This window comes from Amblyraja radiata, chromosome 5 (genome assembly GCF_010909765.2).
Source record: "Amblyraja radiata isolate CabotCenter1 chromosome 5, sAmbRad1.1.pri, whole genome shotgun sequence".
NCBI lineage: Eukaryota > Metazoa > Chordata > Chondrichthyes > Rajiformes > Rajidae > Amblyraja > Amblyraja radiata.
Genome location: NC_045960.1, coordinates 73,777,667 through 73,802,816, shown reverse-complemented (window position 1 = coordinate 73,802,816; position 25,150 = coordinate 73,777,667). Strand labels below are relative to the sequence as shown.

The 25,150-nt window shown below is 42.7% G+C and overlaps 1 pseudogene; it reads left to right on the top strand.

Moving 5' to 3' along the window:
* Positions 1-1,633: 1,633 nt before the first annotated feature.
* On the top strand, positions 1,634-1,786 carry LOC116973822 (annotated as a pseudogene).
* The last annotated feature ends 23,364 nt before the right edge of the window (positions 1,787-25,150 follow it).

Here is a 25,150-nt window from a genome sequence, read left to right as displayed (position 1 = left end):
TCATGATTTACAGATATCATTCCATTAACTTGACTCACGAGAAAGCTATTGCTCATTTTTTTGAAGCTCGCCGCTTTAATGCATCTTGAAATGCCCATACCTAGTTAGATTTTAGTTGCTATAATTAAAATACATGAATTTCGAAATAGTTAGCATCTTGCTTCTAAATGCCACTATTACATCTGCCTCCACCACTAACCCTGGCAGTGTGATCCAGGCACCAACCACTCTCCGTATGACAAAACATGCCCTGCACATCACTTTTCAACATTACTCCTCTCACCGTAAAGCTATGGCCTCTAGTTTTTCACAATTCCGTCTGGGAAAAAGATTCTCACCGCCTACCCTATATATGCCTCTCATGATTTGAAGTAATTTTTAATGGGAGCCATTAAGAGACATGGCAACCAAAATACCTTATGGCCAATGTCTATTTTTAGGCATGCATCTCATTCAAAGAGTAGCTTGTAGCATAGAATTTTTTTTGTTAAAGTATTATTCATACAAATATGTATAAGAAATAAAGTATTATTCATACAAATTCTGGATGAGGTGTATCATTCTGGATGAGTTTTGAAAAAACGATTTATTCAGATATTGTTGTTGCCGATGAGACCAACATTTATTGCCATCCCAATTGCACTTGTAACGGTGGTTATGTATATTTCTGATGCATAAAGATACAGCCCTTCTAATGAGACTAATATATGCAGTCCTTGTGATTAAGCTACTGTCCACGCATTGTTTAGTTTAGTGATGAGGAGTGTGATAAGAGTTTAGAAGGATAAGGGGGCAGCTCATTGAAAATGACCAAATAGTGAAAGGCCTGGAGAGAGTGGAGTTCAGTTTAGTTTAGTTTATTGTCATGAGAGCCCAGATGCTGTGAAAAGCTTTTGCTGCATGCTATCCAGTCAGCAGAAAAACAGTACATGATTACAATTGAGCCATTTACAGTGTATAGATACATGATATGGGAATAACTTTGAGTGCAAGGTAAAGCCAGCAAAGTCCAATCAAGGATAATCTGAGGGTCACCAAAGTGGTAGGTAATAGTTCAGCTTTGCTCTCTGGTTGTGGTAGGATGATCAGTTGCCTGATAACAGCTGGGAAGAAACTGTCCCTGAAACTGGAGGTGTGCGTTTTCACATTTCTATTCTATACCTTTTGCCTGATGGGAGAGGGTGAATAGGGAGTGGCCAGGTTGTGACTCATTCTTGATTATGCTGCTGGACTTGCCTGTACAGCATGAGGTATAAATTGAGTCAATGGAATGGAGGTTATTTTGTGTGATAGTCTGGGCTGCATCCGCAGTTCGTTGCACTAGTGGAACGCTTCCACTAGTGGAAGAATCTAGAACCAGAAGGCTTTGTCTCAGAATAAAAGGACGTATATGTTTGAAAAGGAGATGAGAAGAAATGTCTTTAGTCAGAGGGTGGTGAATCTGTGGAATGCATTGCCACAGACAGCTGTGGAGGCCATTGGGTATTTTTAAGGAGGAGATTAACAGATACTTGATTTGTAAGGGTGTCAAGGGTAAAGGGGAGAAAGCAGGAGAATGCGGTTTAGAAGGAAGGATAGATTAGAATGGTGGAGTAGACTTAATGGTCTAAATGGCCTACTTCTGCTCCTGTGACTTATGAACTGGCAGGGGAGTGACCATGATCAAAAATGCGGTTATGCCAGGACGTGGCTATCCCATTGCACTTTGGGTGTGCCTGCGATGTCCCCAAATGCGGGATAATCAACTACAAAATTAGTGGTAGTGGGGGACTGCATTCGCGCTATAAAGAAAATGTTTTTGGGTGGTCACGGTGGCGCAGCGGTAGATTTGCTGCCTTACAGCGAGTCTGTTTTTCACAATTAGGAAGACCTTTTAGAGTCCTTCTCAAGAGTGAAGATGTTTCGTTTTGAGTCTACTAACCAAAATAACTTCAGTTTTGGGAAATGTCTGAAAATGTGTTAGCATCTGCTTAATCATGTTTGCAGACCAAAAATAGTAATGATGGCAACATAAAAAATTGTTAGCATCTGCAGACCAAAAATAGTAATGATGGCAACCTATACCATGTGTTCCTTATTTGGAAAGAGAGGTGTAAAAATATCACCGCTGTTGTGGCCTGAGTTTAAAATCCTATCTGATAGAAGACATGCCATAGACATAGAAGATAGTAATCACCACACCATTTGCACTGTAATGGAACTATATGTTTTGGACCTTGGTCTTAAATTACGAACGTCTTACATTTCCATCAATGAACCTTGGTGGAGACAGAAGGAGTCATTTGTCTCATGTCACTGATGCAATGTATGGATGCTTTCACAAGCTTGTTGCAGAATATGATCTTTTGAGTTTGTATTGTATTATATTCCCAATGACATAATTTGTAAAAATAACATAGAAATGAGCCAGGCGTATGAGTCAGGTTTGATTTCTCAGCAGCAATTTTCACTTTGGGTACCAACTGCAAACTTCTGCTGGGAAACCTTCCCCTTAAACCCAAGGAAAGGTAAATCTGGTGTAGTGGAAGTGAAATCCAGCTAACTGATCTCACCCAGAGTAACTGTCTGGTTGTGGATAGTGAGGATAAATAATCAACACCAACTTTCATTTGTAAGGCACATCAAATAGTGAAAGTGTCTTGCATATTAAAGGTGACCACGAGAGTCCAAGATCAGTTGAGCATCATAACAATGGTAGAACCAGGATAGCTACACAGACAGACACAGAAAGTGTTTTACGAAAAGAAAATGATCTGGGTATTAGAAGAAATGTAAAAGGGAAAATGCAACATCAGGTGGACCTGTACAGCAGGTTCTACACCCATGAGCATCCAAGAAAATTGATGTACGTCAGAAGCAGATGTTGGCCTATTGAAGGGGAGTTTTAAGTATGAAGAAGAAGCAAGGAGAAAGGACTCCCCAAAGAAAGAGTTTGTGTTTTACTGCAGAGTGTATAGAATGAGCTGGAAGTAAAAATGAGTCCTTACAGTAGGCCCAGTATAGTACTACACCAGCTGTGTCCATGGTGGTATTCTTATTCCTGTCAAAAATGCCCCACATGATTTCTTTTTTGCTAAAGACAAGTTGTGAGGGTTTGAGGCAGCTTCACTCAGACACAGCATATTTGCAAGAAAGAAGGAGCTCATTGGTGGTAGCCTTCCAAAATGTTTTGTGAATAAGCCCACATTGACTGAATAGTTACTTGCTATGTGCATGATGCAGAGTCATGGAGCAACAAAGTTTCCAATGACATGAAAATGGAAGATCCAGATTGTGTGAAAAGTAGATGAAGTGGAATGAAGTGTATTTAGTAAATGCAATCAAGCACCTCTGTGTCACCAGAAGAAATTGCCTATATGTAATCAGCTGAACTGTAGCAAGAAAGCCAATATAAAGTGGACATGAATGTGAAGGATCTCGGAGAGGTTGGTGTTTGCTGTGGGAAGGCTGAAAAGAAGAATTTTAAAATCAAAACTGATGTTGTGAGGGAGTAGTACTGCAAAATAATTTTAACATGGACAAATGAGACGGCAATAATGTAACATTTTGGTGGAGCTTTGAACTGTGGAGGTTTAACATTGACAAGTGGAGAATTGGAGACTTCAAACCTGGAAGGTGAAGTTTTCATAGCCAATCAAAAGACCTCTATGGACACAGCCAGCAACATTATGGAGGTGAATGAAAAGGCAGTTATTCCATTGGGAAGACACAGCTTGGGATTGAGTGCAAACATCATTTGTGCGCCCTCTGATTGTGACTTCTCTTTGGGCGGCACAGTGGTGCAACAGTAGAGTTGCTGCCTTACAGATCCAGAGTTCTGGGTTCGATCCTGACTACGGGTGTTGTCTGTATGGAGTTTGCATGTTGTCCCTGTGACCGTGTGGATTGTCTCCGAGTGTTCCCATTTCCTCCCACACTCCAAAGACGTACGGGTTTGTAGGTTAATTGGCTTTGGTAAAAAATTGTAAATTGTCCCTAATATGTAGGATAGTGCTGATAGACAGGACGATCACTGGCCAACGCGGATTCAGTGGTCGGAAGGGCTTGTTTCTGCATTGTATCTCAAAAGTCTAAATTAAAGTCTAAAGTCTACTGAGATTCATGCACAGGCTGCTGTCAGAGCCAAAGAGATGGCTTTGAATTTGTCTACATTCATCTGGCATTAACTTTGGTTCACTCAAATCATTCTGCTCGTAAAACATCTGAGGAATTTTACAAATCCTTTGGATATTGAAGGAGATAAGGAGATATAGCTTGAGCTGTGCTTCTGCTTACATGCTGCAATTCAGAAATAATGTGTCCGAAAAGTTGGTCCTCAGTAAAATGTCGATGTTAGAGTTATTTTCCTTCAGAAAGTGGAGACTTTTCCGGCCTTGGCTGGCCGTTGGACAAGTGTTCAGTGAAACGGGGTCTATGCTTGGTCTCAAATCGTCCACCGACATTTACTCCACCTTCAACATATTCCCGCCCCACACCTTACCACATTCCAGAGAGACTCCACCCTCTACTACTCTTTGGCTCACATATCCCTTCCCACCCCATCCCCAGATACTTTCCCCTGCAACTGCATGAGTTATAAACATATGTTCCTTGACATCCTACCTCATCTCCAACCAGGGACACCAGCAGACACTCCAGGAAAGACCGAGGTTCATGCGCATCTCCTCTAACCTCATCTACTGCACTCTGTGCTCCCAATGTGACCTTCGTTACATCGGTGGGACCAAGCATGTCGATTGTTTTGCTGAACATTTTCGCTTAGTCCACCAAGGCTTGCTGAATCTCCCAGTTGCTAAGCATTTTAACTCCCCTTCCTATTCCCATATTGATCTTTCTATGTGGGCCTCTTTAATTGCTATAGTGAGGCCACATGCAAAGTAGCGGAACAGCACCTCATATTCCACTTGGGTAGCGTATGAAATTAAATGTTCCAATTTTATGCAACCTACCCACAAAGAGCCACGTCCCCCTTTATCACACTCGGTTTCATGTGCCTCACCTGGATGCACACACATTTTCCTTATTCCTTTCTTCATCCCCTTCCACCTGCATTCCTTCCCGCAACTTCACATTTGTGCCTCTTTTATCCTTGAGTTGAGTTTGGTTTATTATCTGAGGTACAGTGAAAATATTTTGTTACTTGCTAACCAGTCAGCGGAAAGACTGATTACAATTGAGTCATCCACAGTGTCTAGAAGAAATGTTGCTGTTGGAGTAGAGATTTAAAAGAGTGGAGTGATAGTAATGCCTGATTGCAGATCCATTTCTGTGACCAGTACACAGAGAGTCGCCTGAGTTGGCCATCATCTTGGATCATTACCATTGCCTAACCTTATCCCCTAATCACACACTTTTTATCTTTTCATCCCTGGCCTTTGTCCAACCTTTTGCCTATCAAATATGCCCTCACATATATATACCTATCAAATACCCCCACGTCTCTTCCAGCTTTCTCTTCCCTACTACAATGTCTGAAGAAGAGATCTGACTCAAAACTTTAGAATTTAGATTTTAGAGATACAGCGTGGAAACAGGCCCTTCGGCCAACCAGCGATCAGTCCATACTCTAGCACTATCCCACATACTAGGGACAATTTAAAATAGTCAATTAACCTACAAACCAGTACATCTTTGGAGTGTGCACCCAGAGAAAACCAACCTAGTCACAGAAAGAACGTACAAATTCCGTACAGTCTAATCTGGGTCTCTGCCGTTAAGGCTGCAACACTACCACTGCTTCACTATGCTGCCCTGAAACATCAACTATCCAAGGGAAAGTTATGGTTTTATTAGCTTTTATATTACACACACACAAATATTAAACATTTACTAAGGTATATCAAATAAGAAGGTTGTATTATATCTGATTAGAAGCCCAAACAATTTATGAGTCACAGGTACAAAGCATTGTGAGAAATGTTTTGCCATTTCATTGGTAAAGGTCACACATTGTGTACCTACAAAGTAGATTGTTGTTTGTATTTGTCATGCAGGCTTTTCAAACTGTGGACTGTATGTGCAGTGCCTGAGGGCTGTACTACCTCATGTTATTTTCTAAGCTTGCCTGAAAAAATGTGATTTCCATTGAAGGTCAAGATGTTAATTTTTTATTGTCTCACAGTCCTTTTTGTCAGCTGAATTCATGGAGTACTGTATTGTTTGTGATCCTTAAACTGCATAATCCTCAATTAAACAAAAAGGGAGGACATTCCCCACAATTTACACAAAGAGAGGGAGTGGGACCATGCATGTTGAGTCCAGGAGCCATTAACTAAACAGAACTGAATCTGGTGTCTTTGCTTTACCGGAGTAGCAGGATAATGACATCTGGTACAAACATATTACAGGATCACATGTATCAATAACACCAGGGCGGCACAGTGGTAGAGTTGCTGCCTTAAGGGCCTGTCCCACTTACGCGACCTTTACAGGTGACTGCTGGCACCCGTGATAGGTCGCCGAAATTTTCAACATGTTGAAAATTCAGCGGCGACCAGAAAGATGCCACGATTCTTTGGAGACCTCTCACGACCATAGGAGACCTCTCACGACCATACAGGCGACCCCTGGTGACATGTCGTGGGTGACCTCTCACAACCATAGAAGACCTCTCACGACCAATCAGCCTGTCGTGAGAGGTCACCATACATACGGGTGCCGACAGTCGCCTGTAAAGGTCGCGTAAGTGGGACAGGCCCTTTAAAAGGAGGAGCCGGTGTGCTTTGTGACTTTGTCAGCGCCATAGGTGGCCGCTAATTGTATACATTGCATATGCAAGCAAATAATCTCACTGTGCCTAGTCCAATGAAAATAAAACATTCCCATTCCTAAGTGGTGGCCAAGTCTGAGGTGATGGAATCTGAGTCCTCCTTTCTAGAACACCAATATTGCCTTTGACAGGTCACTGTTGTCAAAGGAATTGTTCAAAACTGTTCAGATGGATTAAAATAATAAACAACGATCTTGAAAGTAATTTAAAAATGAGAAAATAATGAATTAGAAATGTATTATTCCACTGTCAATTAATTAAGTGTAAATATACAGAAGAATAAAGAAACAATAACGCTAAACTAAATTCCCTTCTTCAGTGAAGGCCTACAACCTTCTAGTGGAAAGAACAGGGGCCACATGCAAAGTACACCCAGTACCTCAGTTTAGAATGTTCTGGGAATGCTGCTGGGCTCTGAGTCCAATGGAATGGAATGGGAGGTCAGATATATTGGAATCTGTCCTTCAGCTCATTCTGTATCTCTAAGCTGCTATGTACAGATGTGGTTTGGAAGTCCAAAATATGTAACCATTTAAATCGTGGAGCTAACATTTTGTTGACTGAATGACCACCTATAAAGACGAACAATTTGACCCAGTATGTTTCTCTCAAAGTTAAAAAAATGTATTTTGAGAGTCATTCAATGTTATGTCCAATTAATTTAGGTTTAGGTTCAGATATACTATGGTTACGTGCCCTCACTCCTTGGCTCTTGGTTTTCTTTCCCTCTTCCCTTCTCCTTCTTGTTCATAGCTAGTCTCGTTTGAAATAAATGGGACATTTTTGAACATAGGTGAAAGTTACCTCACTTATATCATCTTAATTTTGGCGCATATTCACTCAGTCATACAGTTATATAGCCAGAATGGCGTGCTTTAAAAAAAATCTATAATTAATTTTACTCCAGTAAACCATTAGGAACTTTCCCCCCATGATTTAAACATAATTTGAAAAACAGATTTAGGCAAATATTGCTAGAAGACATTTTTTTTCAGAACCCTTCATTTTGAAGTCTTTTTGATGGCTCTATCATTTGCCCTTTGGTTATCTACATGGCAGTTTTCCAGATTAACCATGTACTTTCTATAAAGTTAAGGCGGATACCCTGGCTATGGAAGTTAACCTAAACAAAACGTTGCAAGTCTCCAAACACTGACTTCAATTGATATGGTTCTTAATAATCCTCAGCACATCGAATCAAGTTCTTCTAAGCCAATTATCAGCAGAATTTATTCATCAACATTCTCCCATTAATGAACGATCTTTCAAGATATGTTATTATCCATCCTTAGTAGATTATATATATTCAGTTCAAAGCTTTTGGCAAGTTCATTCCAGACATTCCTCTTTATATATGAAGTTTATTGCTTTGGAGCTAGATGGTAATCTACAAAATGACTATTTTGTACAATAAAGCATTTATTATACAGGCTATAAAACTGAAAGTGAATTACAGTTTCTTTAGTAAACTGGAACCCTGAGGAGCTGCTTTTCTGATGACTGCAAAAAAAATGCATAGGAGGTCTATGAGGCCGAGAATCATTGTGCCGCAACAGTACAGAGCCAACCATGACTGGCCTATCTCCTACCAGTTAGAGCACTGTTCCCACAAATCTATTAGAGATTTACGAGGATGTTGCCAGGACTAGAGGGTGTGAGCTACAGGGAGAGGTTGAGTAGGCTGGGTATCTTTTTCATGGAACACAGGAGGATGAGGGGAGATCTTATAGAGGTATAAAAAATCATGAGAGGAATTGATAGGGTAGACGAACAGAGTCTTTTGCCCAGACTAGGGGAATCGGGGACCAGAGGACATAGGTTCAAGGTGAAGGGGAAAAGATTTAATAGGAATCCGAGGGGTAACATTTTATACAAAGGGTGGTGGGTGTATGGAACAAGCTGCCAGTGGATGTAGTTGAGGCTGGGACTATCCCATTGTTCAAGAAACAGTTAGACAGGTACATGGATAGGTCAGGTTTGGAGGGATATGGACCAAGCACAGGCAAGTGGGACTAGCATAGCTGGGACATTGTTGGCCAGTGAGGGCAAGTTGGGCCGAAGGGCCTGTTTGCACATTGTATCACTTTATGACTCTATGACTCTATGACAGACTTTATGGAATCTTTAGGATATTGAAGCTCAAAGCTTTGTGCAAGAAATATATTAATTGCTCAAAGCAGAGCCAGTTGCCTGCAAGCCATGATAAATCCAATAGTTAATTAGCATGATGTGGTTTAGTGGTTATAGAATGTTTGTGTTAAATTCAGTCTGGTTTGTTCCTCTGTATTCAATTGAAATGGTATTGATGCAATCCCCAACAACAAAAGCAGAGGCAGGAAGTTCTCAATTGCCGAAAGGCATATGTAACAATTAATTTCAATGTGTTTAGTTTCTTCTATTTGACAGAAATGCAGACCTTATAATAGGTTTTAATGAAGTTCCCAATCTGTTCATATTTCTATAATCATAACAACCACAGAAATGGAGTTCATATTCTTAGAATTTCACAGACAATATATATATAGGGGCTTATGAACAATGACGGATAGATAAATACATTTTCTATCTTAAAACGTACCTTCTTCTGGGATAAGCAAACAAAACAGAAGCAGGCTAACTTGGGAGAAAATAACCAGTTAATTAAATTTGGAATTTAAGAAAGCCAGTAAAAGTGACCAGGTTGTAAAGTTCGATGACATCCTTCAGTTGCATCTTTTAGTGTATTTGCCTCTCTTACCTGTGAATCCAGTCACAAGAAGTAAGACTGAGCCTTCCTGGGCCATTTCCCCTTTCAGGATTTTCTGTCTACAATGGAATGGCCCAGCCAACCATACATTTACCTCAAAGTACAACAAAATCAATAAATAATAAAAGATGAAACATTCAGTATTGACCTAGGAACCAGAGATCAAAAAGTCTGATGGATCTGCAGCAACCTTGCTCAATAACATTGAAGGATTTCTACCAAAAGTTGGAGAGGCCTAATTAAGCAGCAGTCTGACATAGTCAGAGTTACAGAATCATACTTGAAAAGAATGTATGGGTTCTTACTTTAATGATGTGTATAGCAGATACTGTAAATATAATGAATCACTGAGATGTATAGTGAGCTGCTAATACACTTGTTTCTTATTATTTCCACCCTCACATCTTACCCAATGTATGTGCTTGTGTGAATTATATATTCATAGATTTACATCTACATTGGTTTTTCTCTTTGGAAAAACATGTGTATTTTATATATTCACACTATTGACAACATTTACATTTCTGCAGGTTTTCTGAGTCTTTGATCTTCTCAAAGGAACTTGAGTTGCCGGTGTGTCAACTTCTTGAGTTGAGAATGTTTTTGTTTCTTGATTCATTTCAATAGAACTCTGTGTAATTTCTTCTGTAGTCCCAATGAGATCAGCTTGTGGACCACATAATGAGGATATAACTCTTTGATATTGTCTTGTATATTCCTTGCAGGCATTAAACAAGTTATGCTTATGTTTGTAATTATGTCTCCTATTTTCACAAGATATCCCTTTATATTTCAGGCATCCACATTTGATCCAACATTCCGTTTCCGTCTATCACCTTTGCCAGGCAGCACGATATCCATGAATTGTTTTGACAACTTAAGTCATTTCATTTCCCTCTTGAGTTTTGGCCAAACTAATGTTCTGATTATTCTACATATTAGCACTTCAACAGAGGTACACCTTTGATGGAATATGGCACTGTTCTGTAATTTAGCAGAAAATGTGCACATTGATGCCTTGTTAAATTTGAGCATCCTCATGACAATTTTCACTGATCTTTCATCTGCACTAGTTGAGATTGGGTATGGAGAAATAAGGACTTAAATAATGTCCTTTTGTTTCTTAAAGCAATGAAACTGAGGGCCATTATCTGGCGCTAACGTTTCCAGTAAACTACACGAAATAATACAATTCAATGTTTTGACACCACGCAGAATATTGGAAGAACTCAATGAGTCAAGCAGCATCTGTGTTGACAAAAGGTACAAGTTAATGTTTTGGGTTTGTTTCTGCTTCCTTAGATGCTGACTGACTTTTGAGTTCTTCCAGCATTCTGTTTTTTTCTTGATTCCAGCATCATTTGTCTTCAACAGATGATTAGTTCTCTTCTCACAATAATGAACAGAGACTCTGGAACTATTTTGGAGGCTAAGGGGGAGGTGCAGCGAGATCTGGGCGTCCTTGTATACCGGTCACTGAAAGTTGGCTTACAGGTACAGCAGGCAGTGAAGAAAGCTAATGGAATGTTGGCCTTCATAACAAGTGGATTTCAGTATAGGAGTAAAGAAGTTCTTCTGCAGTTGTATAGAGCTCTGGTGAGACCACATCTGGAGTATTGTATACAGTTTTGGTCTCCTAATTTGAGGAAGGACTGAAGAAGGGTTTCGGCCGAAACGTTGCCTATTTCCTTCGCTCCATAGATGCTGCTGCACCCGCTGAGTTTCTCCAGCATTTTTGTGTACCTTTGAGGAAGGACATCCTAGTGATTGAAGCAGTGCAGCGTAGGTTCACGAGATTGATCCCTGGAATGGTGCGACTGTCATATGAGGAAAGATTGAAAAGACTAGGCTTGTATTCACTGGAGTTTAGAAGGATGAGGGGGTATCTTATAGAAACATATAAAATTATAAAACGACTGGACAAGCTAGATGCAGGAAAAATGTTCCCAATGTTGGGAGAGTCCAGAACCAGGGGCCACAGTCTTAGAATAAAGGGGAGGTCATCTAAGACTGAGGTGAGAAAAACGTTTTTCACCCAGAGAGTTGTGAATTTATGGAATTCCCTGCCACAGAGGGCAGTGGAGGCCAAGTCACTGGATGGATTTAAGAGAGAGTTAGATAGAGCTCTAGGGGCTAGTGGAGACTGGTTTCCCTCTCCCCTAACTCTCCGTCTGAAGAAGGGTCTCGATCCTTCTATTGTCTATTGACCCGAAATGTCACCCATTCCTTCTCTCCAGAGATACTGCTGTCCTGCTGAGTTACTCCAGCATTTTGTGTCAATAGTGGAATAATGGTTCAGTTTCAGTCTTACAGTAGATTGGCTTTGCATCTGGATTTCTAAGAGTATGGATATTTGGTCGGTGGGGGCACTGCAAGTCGTCTGCCTTGCCAGCAGCGTGTCCGTTATTTAGACTTTTGTTGTTTTTTTGGTGTTTCCAAATGTTTTAGTGTCTCTCGGTATGTCTTGTGTAGGAGGTGGTGGGGGGGAAACAGGTTTTGTTCGCCTCCTCGATGGAGAGGTGACTTTTTCCATGTCGCCTCCCTCGCGGCGTAACAACTTGGATTGGAGCGGTCTTTCCCGGAGTCTGGACCAGAGCTACAACAGCCGGCACAGTGTGGACTTTTCCATCGCAGAGCGGGGCGAACCCTTGCCGGGGTTCGCCAGAGAGAAGTGCTCCGATCACTGTCCTGGTCACTTTGACATCATGGGGCTGTGGTCTGCGGAGTTTCTAGCTGCAGGCCTGGCGTGGACTTACCTTCCGAAGGCTGGGACCCCTTGCTGGGGATCGCCGGAGAAGAGCTCCGACTACCGGCCTGCGGCCTATAACATCCTGAAGCCGCGGTCTCCGGTAAGAAAGTGCCAATTCGTGCACTCCAAGCCACGAATTGAACCAAGTGTTCAACCATCCCGAAGTCAGAGTTTGGATCATCCCGACGAGAGGGCCTCTACATCCGGTCAGCAGGGAGGTTCTACTGCAGTTGTACAGGGTCTTGGTGAGACCATACCTGGAGTATTGCGTACAGTTTTGGTCTCCTAATCTGAGGAAAGGCATTCTTGCCATAGAGGGAGTACAGAGAAGGTTCACCAGACTGATTCCTGGGATGGCAGGACTTTCATATGAAGAAAGACTGGATAGACTTGGCTTGTACACGCTAGAATTTAGAAGATTGAGGGGGGATCTTATAGAAACTTACAACATTCTTAAGGGGTTGGACAGGCTGGATGCAGGGAGATTATTACCGATGTTGGGGAAGTCCAGAACTAGGGGTCACAGTTTAAGGATCAGAGGGAAGTCAGTTAGGACCGAGATGAGAAAATCATTTTTTACACAGAGAGTGGTGAATCTGTGGAATTCTCTGCCGCAGAAGGTAGTTGAGGCCAGCTCATTGGCTATATTTAAGAGGGAGTTAGATGTGGCCCTTGTGGCTAAAGGGATCAGGGGGTATGGAGAGAAGGCAGGGATGGGATACTGAGTTGGATGATCAGCCATGATCATATTGAATGGCGGTGCAGGCTCGAAGGGCCGAATGGCCTACTCCTGCACCTATTTTCTATGTTTCTATCCGTAGCGGCGACTACGGAGGGTTTATGGCCCTGACGACGGGTGAACACAGGAGGAGGACTGGCTGAACTTTGTTGCCTTCCACTGCCGTGAAGAATGCTGTGGTGGATGTTTGTGTTAAATCTTATTGTGTATTGTGTGTTCTTTTAAAGTGCATCGCTGCTGGCAAATTCATTTCACTTCGGGTGCATGTGACGAATAAAATTGACTTTGACTTTGACTTTGACTTTGACTTTGATAATCTACACTTGCAGATATCTTCAAACATATCTGCATGTTTTCTTAAAAGCATGCCCGTATAATTTTGAAACAAAATGACAAATATCTATTCCAGTCCAGTCCAATTCTCTGAACTAATCTTTGTCCATCAAATGTGATCATCAGAGTAATAAGGCATTACTATTGGTAGTTTTATTTGCTAATCATATTGAATATTTAGTCTGATGTAAAGTCTTCAATATGTGTGTTTTAAGTTGGCTGTATTCTTCATCAGCTTGAGTTTCTCAGTGAATCGGCTACCTGTTGCTTTATTGATGCTCAGGTCAATGCACTCACCTTTCAACCATCATTTCCTCTTGATGTGGTTGTGCTTTTCAACTTTGTAGCGTAAACAGTATGAAAATCTATTTCACCATCATTCTCACTATTTCCTCTGATATATTCACATTATTCACCCTTCCCCTTCCACCTATACTCTCTGGCTTCATATGTCATGTCACTTCTCTCCAATATCTCCTTATCTCCCACTTCTTGTCTTTTCATATCTGGTCTTTGTTCAAACACCGCTGATCAAACCTCCCCCCTCAACTATATCTACCAAGGACTTGCCAGACCTTGTTCTGCCCCTGCCTCTTCCAGCTTTCTCTCCCCTACTATAAACAGTCTGAAGAAAAGCTTGGACCTGAAATGTCTCCAGAGATACTGCCTGACCCACTGAGTTACTCCAGCACTGTATTTTATTTATTAGTCTCACTGGCTTCAGTTCTGAGTAAACTTCCAGTCTGTGGCTTTTTGCTGTGAAAACTTCCTTTCTGTGAAGAAATCGCGTTGCTGGAACTGTTTTTGGTGAACTAACATTGCTTATGATTTGCATGGTGAGCATATGGGTCCTTTTTTTTCCTGGCAGTAAAATTATTTTGTTGTTTGATGTTAACACCCATGTTTTGGATGCCATCCATTAAATCTGCAACAGCAGTTTATGCCAATCTCACCTTCGTGCTTCCGATTCTGCTTTGGAGCTCCAGTCTCCATCACTGGTCCACTACTGTGAACCGTTGCCATATTTATAATTTGGATTGGGAAGAATTCTTCAGCATTCCTCAGTGCCTTCATTTCCACAGATGTTGCAATTTTGTTGGCAAGATCAAATGTAAGATTCAATGTCGAATAAAAGAGATGCAGATGCTGGAATCTGCAACACCAAAAAAACAAAATACTGGACAAACTCAATGAGTTAAGCAGCATCTGTGGAGACAAAGAAGTGACAATTCGAGTTGAGACCCTACATTAGGACTGGGCGGCAGGAGGAACGGTTGCTGATGTATAGTGGTATGAGAAGTGTGAGGGTGGGGCTGCGTTGGGTAGAACCAGATAACGAGGGGAGATTGGGCACATGGATGCTCGTGGGGGAGTGGATGGTAGACCCACCAAGTCCTATCTGCCCATCTTCCCCATCCCATCTAGTTCCACCCATCGCCTACCAGCCTCTATCTCATCACCTCATATTGCTATATACTGGCAATCTTTCCTCTTCCCACACAGTTCTGATGCATAGTCTTAACCCAAAACGTCAACTTACAGATTCTATCTTCACAGATGCTACGTAACCTGTTGAGGTTTCCTAATATTTTGTCATGATTAATAACTATGTGTTTACCAATTTAGATTGAATGTACTAATTGATTAAGCCACAAAACAATCTTGTCCAAAAACACACAGTTGAAAAAAATTGTAAACGTTTTAGTGACAAGACAGGTCCTTCAATGAGCTGATGTACTCACTGACAGGCTTGTCAAACTTTTGATTACTAGTTCCCTATTTGTAGATATCAACATCTGAGGGCTTAGGGTTGCTCCTGTAGCTTTTGCAGAACTTCAGCACAGGAAGCATCTTTTGCTTTTCGTGGTGTTGCAAGATTCGTTAGCATACTGTGCATGTCTTAACTAATTTTTGCAAAGATTTATTGCCCACCCTTTACTCCTGAGGAGATGAGAGAATTCCTGTCTCTAGGAATAACCTCCCAGATCTTGACTAAGGGTATTGATTTTCATATTATTCTTCCCCTAGTTTTTGACTCTAATGTGACGAGTACATTCTTTTCAGTAATTCCCTGCAATAGCTCATGCTGTTTGAACCAACAAATGTTCCTTTGTTCCCAATGTACAATTTTACTTTTGTTGCAATTATGTCGGTTTAGGCTGACTCCCTCACTATACTGCCCACCTCCCTCAACCAACCCCTTCGAGAATGCACAACAAAACCAGTATGTAGCAGAGAGGGGCTCTGCTACATACTGGTTTTGTTGTGCATTCTCGAAGAGAGAGCAATTGTTGTTGTTCCAAGCATAACCGATAGAGTCAATCGAACAGGTATATTCAAAATTAAAATATTGCCTCTTCTTTCACTAACCTATTGATTTATGTAAGTTTACCATCAGTGTAAGATGATTTCTATCTGAGGATTGTTGAACATTGTATTCAGTGTACAAATACAAAAATAAATTTATATTTAGGAGTTGCAGCTCTAGTTTACCAAAAAAGATGCAAAGTCCTAAGATAAATCAATGGATCATGCAGCATCTTTGGAGAACATCGATAGGCAATGTTTCAGGTTGGGATCCCTCTTCAGACTTGATGCAGGTCAGACAGCATCTCTGGAGAACATGGATGGGCAACTTTTTGGGCCAGGATCCCTCTTCGGATTTTCTTTTTTGGTTGACAGAGCAGCATTTTGCAAAGATTGTGGGAGTCCGGGCTCAGGATAGTTGACAGTGAAAATTAACCTTGAATTGTAAAACAAAACAATGGAAGTTAACTGCATATCACTCATCGTGTGCAGTGGGAAGGACACAGTGTGATGTGTTGCCATGTTGTAATATCTTGCCTAAGTTTGGACTGTTTGCTGGACTGTGCACAGGTTTTTAGAGGTGGTCACACTGTTGGTCCCACTGATTGTCAATATGGTCAAGGAGGACAAACATAAGAATTTGGAGACCCATCTCACTGTTGAATGTGGATTACATGATCCAGTGCAAGGTCAACATCGATCAGATTTAGTCTGTTATAGAGTCATAGAGTGATACAGTGTGGAAACAGGTCCTTCAGCCCAACTTGCCCACATTGACCAACATGTCCCAGCTACACTATTCCCACCTGCCTGCGCTTGGTGCATATCTGTCCAAACTTGTCCTATCTATGTACCTGTCTAATTGTTTCTTAAATGGGATAGTCCCAGCCATAACTCTGGCAGCTTGTTCCATACACCCACCACCCTTTGTGTGAAAATGTTACCCCTCAGATTCCTATTAAATCTTTTCCCCTTCACCTTGAACCTATGTCCTCTGGTCCTCGATTCCCCTACTCTGGGCAAGAGATTCTGTGCATCTACCCGATCTATTCCTCTGTTCTGGAACATGTGATCCAGCAGGACCATACCAGTGGTGTACCTGGCAGCAAAATCTCTCATAGCCTTGCGCTGCTCAGCGATACCATCACCAATGTGCTGGACAAGGGGGTGGACACTTGTGTGCTCAGTTTAGACAAGGGATAGGCCCTTGACATGATATTACGCATGTTCATCTCCAAAATGGACTTTGGGAAGGCAATCAGGAATTTAGATCCTAGTTCTCTACACAGACATCTACAATGCAAAGTCAATAGGGAGAAACAATTCTCTTCCCCATCAAGTCTGCAATAACACAGGGTTGTCCACTTTCCTTGCCTTGTTGGCATAGAACCCTATGGAGGCCAGGGAGTGGGGGCAGTCAGGTCACCACCTTCCTGGACATGTACAGCATCACAGCTTCCCTTCTTCAGACAAATTCTCATAGGGGGTGGGGGAGGGTGGTGATGGAGAATTCTATAAGATTGGTGGGGCGTGACAAAGTTTGGCAAGTGATAGGCGGATACAGGTCAGGGGGGCTTTTGATTGGCTGATAATCGGACCAAAGCCAGAGATGAAAAGTCAAAAAATGTGAGATAAGAAAATAAGAATAGAAAATGCATGAAATGTGAAGCCAGAGAAAGGTATATAGGTGGAAAAATGCAGAGGAAGGTGAAAGAGAGAAATGTGTATGTAATCATTTGGGGCACAAGGAAGAGAGAGGGGAAAAAGAATTGGGGATGGTCAAAGAGGGAGAATTCAGTGTTCATGCTGTTGGATTGTAAGCTATCTAAGCAGAACATCGGATGCTGTTCCTCCAGTTTGGTGTGCCTTTACTCTGGCAAAGGTGGAGGCCCAGGAAAGGTCAGTTTGGGAATGGGAAGGGGAGTTAAAATCAGCAATCACTTAGCAATGTCTTAGCAATTGGAAGATCCTTAGTTGATCAGCAAGCCTTAGGTGACCGAACACAAGTGTTCAGTGAAATGGTCGCCTAGTTTATGGTCAATCTTGCTATTGTATGGGAGACCATATCAGGAACACCAAATGAAGTTGATGAGGTTAGAGAAGGTGCACATGAACCACTGGAAGGGCTGCTGGGATCCAGGGATGGATGTGAGGGAGGAGGTATATGGACAAGTGTTACATCGCCTGTAGTTGTAGTGGAAAGTAGGTGGTTTGGATGGGAAGGGATGAGTGAACCAAGAAGTTTCAGCGAAAATGGTTTCTGATGAAAGTGGAAAGTGGTGGGGATAGGAAAATGTGACTTGTGGTGGGATCACATTGAAGGTGGCGGAAATGTTGGAGAATAATATGTTGGATGCAGAGACAGGTGGGGTGAAAGGAAAGGACAAAAGGAGCTCTATCCTTGTACAGTCTCGGGGGAGGGGGAGTGCATGTAGAACTGTGGGATACAAAGGAGACATGGGTGAGGGATCCATCCAGAACAGCAAAGAGGAAACTAAGTTTTGTAAAGAAATATAATATCTTGGATGTCCTGGAAGGGAAAGTCTCACCTTGGGAACAGGTGTGGCGGAGACAGGGAAATTGAGAGTAGTAGATGGCGACTTTGCAAGAGACAGTATGTGAGGAAGGAGATATAGTCTAGATCACAGTGGTTGGTGTGTTTGTAGTAGATATCAGTCGATAGTTTACAGCCCAATTGTATGTATTGAATTCTCCAATTGTAGGTTAAAACACCCCCCCGCCCCCCCACAGAAACCTTTCCCCCCCCATTTTCTCCCCCTCTCTTCCTTATATCTCACCTAGGTGGATACCCATTTCGCCCTTTTCCCTTCCACCCCCTTTTCCCCTTCCACCTTTATTCCTTCCTCTAGCTTCACATTGCACGTGTCTTCTCCTTATCTCACACTTTTTTTGTCTTTTTATTTCTGGTCTTTGTCCAACCATCATCTGATCAAAACACCCCTCACCTGTATCCACCCATCACTTGTCAGTCTTTGTCCCATCCCCATCTCTCTTTTGGCTTTCTCCCCCCCCCCTCCCCCCACTACTACAATCAGTCTGAAGAAGGGTCCTGACCCAAAATGTTGTCTATTCATGTTCTCCCAGAGATGCTGTCTGTCCCATTGAGTTACTCCAGTATGTTTGTAAACCAGCAACTGTAGTTCCTTCGTGTCTTTACAAGGCAAACATGAAGTTTTACTGGAAAATCATCAACTCATTAAAAGATGCAGCAAAAGATGAACATTTGCTCACAATTTGAGGGCCTTCTAGTACAATGAGGGGTCTGTAAGAGCATGGTGCCTCCTGATTTATTCCAAATTTCAGGAGGTTGTGCTAAGGGACACACTGAAGCTTAGTGCAACCAGTGCAAAGGCTTCACAGGGAAAGACCACAGTCTAAGATCCTGCTGCTACAAGATATTGAGAGGCTAAGCGTTGAGTAAAAGCCTCCGCCCCAATACCTGATGTTTATAATTTCCAAGGAGGCTACAGGAGTAGCAATGGTATCTTGTACATAAGAATGTGCTGACACCACAAATGGCTAAAAATGATAACATTATGAATGTATAGACTGAATGATACTATGAATAGAAACAAAGCACATAATTAATTTGGTGTTTCTTGTATATATTTTCATGCATGAAGTTTATTTTTGAATATAAAAAACACCCATGTTAACAATAAGTGAATGCCTATGTCTATTGAACTGGGACTAAAAAATAATTGGTCATATTGCAAGCATGCTGCTTTTTTAAATACGTGCAGTAATTAATGACATTTATGGGATTACAAATGGTAGTGTGATTTTATTTTCATAATTGTGATTCATTTAGCAAAACGATAAAACCTTTATTGACAAGTCTCTTTACATTTTGAACCATGTCAGTCATTCAGATCAGCAACAAGCCATTCAGCTCATTAAGTCCATGCTGACTTTCATTCACCCAGTTATACTAATCCAACACCAATCCCCTTTGATTCTCCCCTTATTCCCATTAATTTACCCACTTTCTGTCACTCATCTGCTTATTAGAGGTGGGTTACAATGGCCAAATAAAGCTATTAGTTATGATTCATTGATTTCACTTTGACAGTGGAAATAGTGATGGGTCTGTCCCACTTCGGCGACTTTTTAGGCGAGTGCAGGAGACTCTGCGCTCGCCACATGGTCGCCACATGTTCACTGGTGGTCTCTGGTGAGTCTCCTTCATGGTCACGAGGAGTTCCCACATTCTGGGAACTAGTTGCGGCCTCAGTATGGTCGCTGCAAATTTTTCAACATTGAAACATTTTCTGTGACCAAAAATTGGTCACCATGGAGATAATCGATAATCCTGTAGTTGTAGGTGCAGTTGTGGTGGGGTCGCCATGTAGTTGTAGGTATTTTTTTAATTCATCGCCTTTGCTGACTGGTCATTTTCATTGGCTCATTGGGGGGGAAAAAACGTAAGCAGGAGTTTTCAGAACCAAGGATAGCCGATCGGTAATGTTAAATATCTGCCGAACTTAACAGCGGTGTATCTCTGGCTTATTAAAAGTTGTCTGGCGTCTTAAAAGTTGTCTCCACTCCTTCTCCCCCCTTCTCCCCCCTCTCTCCCCCCTCTTTTAAAGGACTTACCGTACACTGTGCTAGCCGTCTTAATTACTCTCTGCCACAGAAGGTAGTTAAGGCCAGTTCATTGGCTATATTTAAGAGGGCGTTAGATGTGGCCCTTGTGGCTAAAGGGATCAGGGGGTATGGAGAGAAGGCAGGTACAGGATACTGAGTTGGATGATCAGCCATGATCATATTGAATGGCGGTGCAGGCTCGAAGGGCTGAATGGCCTACTCCTGCACCTATTTTCTATGTTAATTACAGCGCCAACCTTCCTGTTCATCGTGGTGTATGTCTGTATCACCTTGGCTTTGCACCATGTGCTCCCCCCGCTTGCTTTGGCCCCTGCCTTTGCGATATGTTTGTGTGTGTGTGTGTGTGTGTGTGTGTGTGTGTGTGTGTGTGTGTGTGTGTGTGTGTGTGTGTGTGTGTGTGTGTGTGTGTGTGTGTGTGTGTGTGTGTGTGTGTGTGTGTGTTTGTGTATGTATGTGTTCCACTCTGACAGTCGCCGTTCCAGTTCCCGGTTTTTCAGGCGACTGCTGGCAACTTGACAGTCACCAGCAGTCCGCTGAAAAATCTCCTAAGTGGGACGGGCCCATAACCTCCTTCACTTTTTACCGTTTATATCAAATCTCCTTCAATATGTCTCTTAAATGGTTTCCACTTCTTTGTGAAGTTTGTGTAATGGACAAGTTGTGCTAATAAATGCTACAAGAAAAATGTAGAGGATTTAAAAGTGCCCCGAAACACTTTTATGAAAGGTAGATACGTATGGGTTGTTATTGTTGGCAGAGCAAAGCCAAGAATTCTGATGAATCTTGGGCATATACTGTCTCCGCATGGCAACGAAGCCTTCAACAGGTCCAGACAGTTCCAACATTTTAGGTAGACACAAAATGCTGGACAGGCAGCATCTCTGGAGAGGAGGAAGGGTGATGTTTCAGGTCGAGACCCTTCTTCACGACCTCCCTTATCTACAGAGATGCTGCCTGTCCCGCTGAGTTACTCCAGCATTTTGTGTCTATCTTCAGTTTAAACCAGCATCTGCAGTTCTTTCCTACACTGTAGGACCAGGGAAGGCTGGGTTTCTCTTTATTAAGATTTGCTCTAACCCAGTTCCATCTGAGAACTCGAACATTATCAGCATTGGTATACAACAGGCACCTATTGGGGGATTGGCTTGAGAAGCTTGGCTAGGACTGTACACAACAAGGAACTGCAGATGCTGGAAAATCGAAGGTACACAAAAATGCTGGCGAAACTCCAGCTGAGTTTCTCCAGCATTTTTGTGTACCTGTACACAACTTAGTTTGTTAGTTGGACCCTACATTCTAATAGGACTTGATGGAATGGATCTGCCACTGGTGATACTGTAGCTAGGACCACTTACCTGTCACGTGATTTTAAGCCGTGTAACCTATTACATTCCTTTCATGCACAAAACGGAAAACCCAACAGATATGTGTTCCTATGAGCCACCAGCTGTTTACTGGTTCTCAGCAGCAGGGAGTGACTGTTGCAACCATAGGAATTCACACATTACAACTGTCTTGTTTTGTGGAACAATTCATTTAATGAGAAAATGTGATTGGCAGTCTGAGTAGCAGAATTTACACAAACAGATACTCCCAATGGAAGAAAAGTTTATTGGGGAATCTTAACAAAACAGTTTGAAAGCAGGGAACTGAACCAACATTAATTGAGCAGTGGCAAACACAATGGGATTTATTATGGTCAAAGATATGTTAATCATTAATCAGAAATGCCTGTTTGAAATATAGGTATTCACATAAAATTCTTCCCATTACAGATGGCTATAATTATATCTTGCCTGGAGGTACAAGAGCAGATGTCCATCGGATTAGTTTTTATGCAGCAATGTTGCTGTCTCCTTCTCTGAACTTGTGGAGTGTGTTGGATAATGTACTGAGACAATGTTTGTCATGGAACAGTGGCTGAATAACAGCACTGAGAGTTCTTAAAGATGATGACAAGTGAAAAGGCCGTTGGGTGCACAGAGTGGAAGGAGTCCTTGGCTCATGTTCTTTCTTCCTCCAGTACCTGGGACTGCTTCGCCTGGTCCCACATCTTCTTCCAGAGTGTCTCATCCAGAGCAGGAGGGTCCCCAGAAAAAGGTGCAACCCTTTCTCCACGTTACTCTTATGAATTATTGAAGATAGCTTCTATCTTCTGGCTGGATAGCTATCTAAGGTTGCTTAGAGTGGTACAGCTAAGTTTTTACTGTTTTTACTGAGTCTACTGTCCTTCCATTTAGTTCAGTTTAGAGATACAGTGCGGAAACAGGCCCTTCGGCCCATCGAGTCCGCACCGACCAGCGATTCCTGCACATTAACACAAGGGGCAATTTTTACATTTATACCAAGCAAATTAACCTACAAACCTGCACATCTTTGGAGTGTGGAGAGAAACCGAAAGTCTCGGAGAAAACCCACACAGGTCACGGGGAGAACATACAAACTCTGTACAACCAAGCACTAGTCAGGATATAACCTGGGTCTCTGGCGCAGTAAGCGCTGTGAGGCAGCAACTCTACCGCTGCGTCACCGTGCCAGGAAGACCCCTTTGTTCAATCATCTCCTATCAACTCCTCCCCCCTCACCTGTATCACCCTATTATCTGCTAGGCATTGTCCTGCCCCTCCTCTCTTCCAGCTTCCCCTCCCACAATTAGCCTGAAGAAGGGTCCCAACCCGAAACATCATGTATCCATTTTCTGCAGAGATGCTGCCTGACCCGCAGACTTACTCCAGCACTTTGTGTTCACACTCAGTTTGTAGGGTGGGTTTCTCAGAATTTTGCAATAAAATCTCGATAGAGGGCTGGTGAAGACAGCAGTGAATCAACAGTCCTCTCCCATAACATGAATGATGGACGTTAAACCTCAGCAACAGCTAATTTGGTCCCAATTAACTGGTCATTGTTGGTTGAACGCATTTGACCATAAATCTTATATTGAAGTAATGTGAGTGACTACGTGAAGAGCCCGCCAGACCGCATGCGTGTCAATATGTCGACGCATGGCGCGAGAATCACAGGTAAGAGAGAATGACAGGTAAGAGAGAAATTTTTTATTTCAGGAACGGGCCACTGCTCGGAAAATAGGGGCAATGGGCCCGGAGAAGCTGGCACAGCTTTTGCAGCTGCCGCCGTGGAGGCGGGATAAAAATAGCAACGGTCGGCGTGACCGGGATAACTGAACGTTATGGAGGCTCCGCGGGAGCACATCATAAAAATAGTAGCAACTGGCGCGTCCGGGATAGCTAAACACTATGGGGGCTCCGTGGGAGCACATTCTGAAAATAGCAGCGCCCGGCGCAGCCGGAATAGCTGAACGCTGGGGGAGCTGGCGTTTAAATCTAGCAGCTGTCGGCTAAGGACCGGTCAGCGATCGCTATACAGGCTATGTACAGAGAAAAATGCTCCGTGCACCGGAGGCATTAACAGGTGGCTTCAGCCAAATGCCTGTGGCAACACCTGGCTCAGGGTTGCAGTATTCCTCCCACTCTGATGAGGGGAGTATCGGAGAGAGGTGAATCCGATTATGGGATGCCGGCTTGACTGGGACATATGGGGGCCAGAAGCCTGAGGAAGCAACACCTGGATCAGGGTTGCGCTCTATTTCCTCCCCTAAAATACTCCATTGAGGCTCCAGAAGGGAGAAAGGACTCGGAGTCACTAGCAGGCGCAACCTGTCTGGTAAGTACAATAAATAAATGAATAAACAAACAAACATATATATAAAGAAAAAATAAATGGATGTATAAATAAAAGGGCAAGGGAAAGTGCTCCTAGCTCAGGAGACATTTACAGGCTGTGTCAGTCAGATGCCTGTGGCAGCAACACCTGATTTAGAGTTGCGCTATAATATCTCCCACTCAGAAGAAGGGAAGCAATACCTGGCGCAGGGTTGCGATATGATATTTCCCGCTCAGAAGAGGGGAGTGTTGGAGATTCTTACATATGTGACTCCAACTATGTGGATATTGATAAGAAAATCGAATCCCTGAACTAATGGGGGATATTTCATTTTTAATCATATGATGGAGCTACCGGCTCTTGTCACATATTTGCCATCCCTTTGGGGATAGGAGATTCACTGGAGAAAGATCTGGCTAAAAGTATCCGGGAAATATGCCAGTCCAGATAACTGCCAGACATTGGATGTTTCCATACATCAATTTCATCAGTTGGGATATCCCAGTGATAATATGTAGGCAACGAAATTATGTCAGCAAGTCCAAAAACCGCTCTGGAGTCATTTCACCTTTTGCAAGTCAGTAGATGGGCTCAACTCTCGGAAGTGCAGGAAATTGCATTATCACTTCTCTGTAATACCCAGTAATACCTCTGTAATACCTTCGCAAAATGCTATAAGGCATGAGATAATTCCCAAAATGGCTCATTTTTACAGGGCCAGTAACGTGCAGTCTGCATAGTATCTCTTCATAGAGAACTTATGTAGCTAGTTGAAGACTTGCAGGGGGAATTTAAGTCGGCTGCGGGGGTGGAGTACCATTCTAGGAAGCGCCGTTGAAGCTCCGGAAAGGAGCAGTCGGGAGTCATTAGCTGGCCTCGCAAGAGCAGCTTGTTGAACCAGGCTTGCAGTATGGCAGGCGTGACCTGTCCAGTGAACCCTGCTGAGGCTCCGTAGGTGCAGCTGGCCAAAGGAGCAGCCTGTTTAACCAGGCTGGGAATAAACTGGTAGCGTGGCCTGCACAATGAAGCTCCAGCAAGGCCTGTAGGTCGAAGAAGTAGTCTGTCCCATTCGGCTCAGGAATGCTGGCAGGCGTGCCTTGCACAGCAATATCGCTTTTGAGCTCCGGAAACGAGCTGTTGGCAAGCGTGGGGCTGAAGATGTGGTCAGACAGTGTCTGCAAATGGAATTTCGCTGAA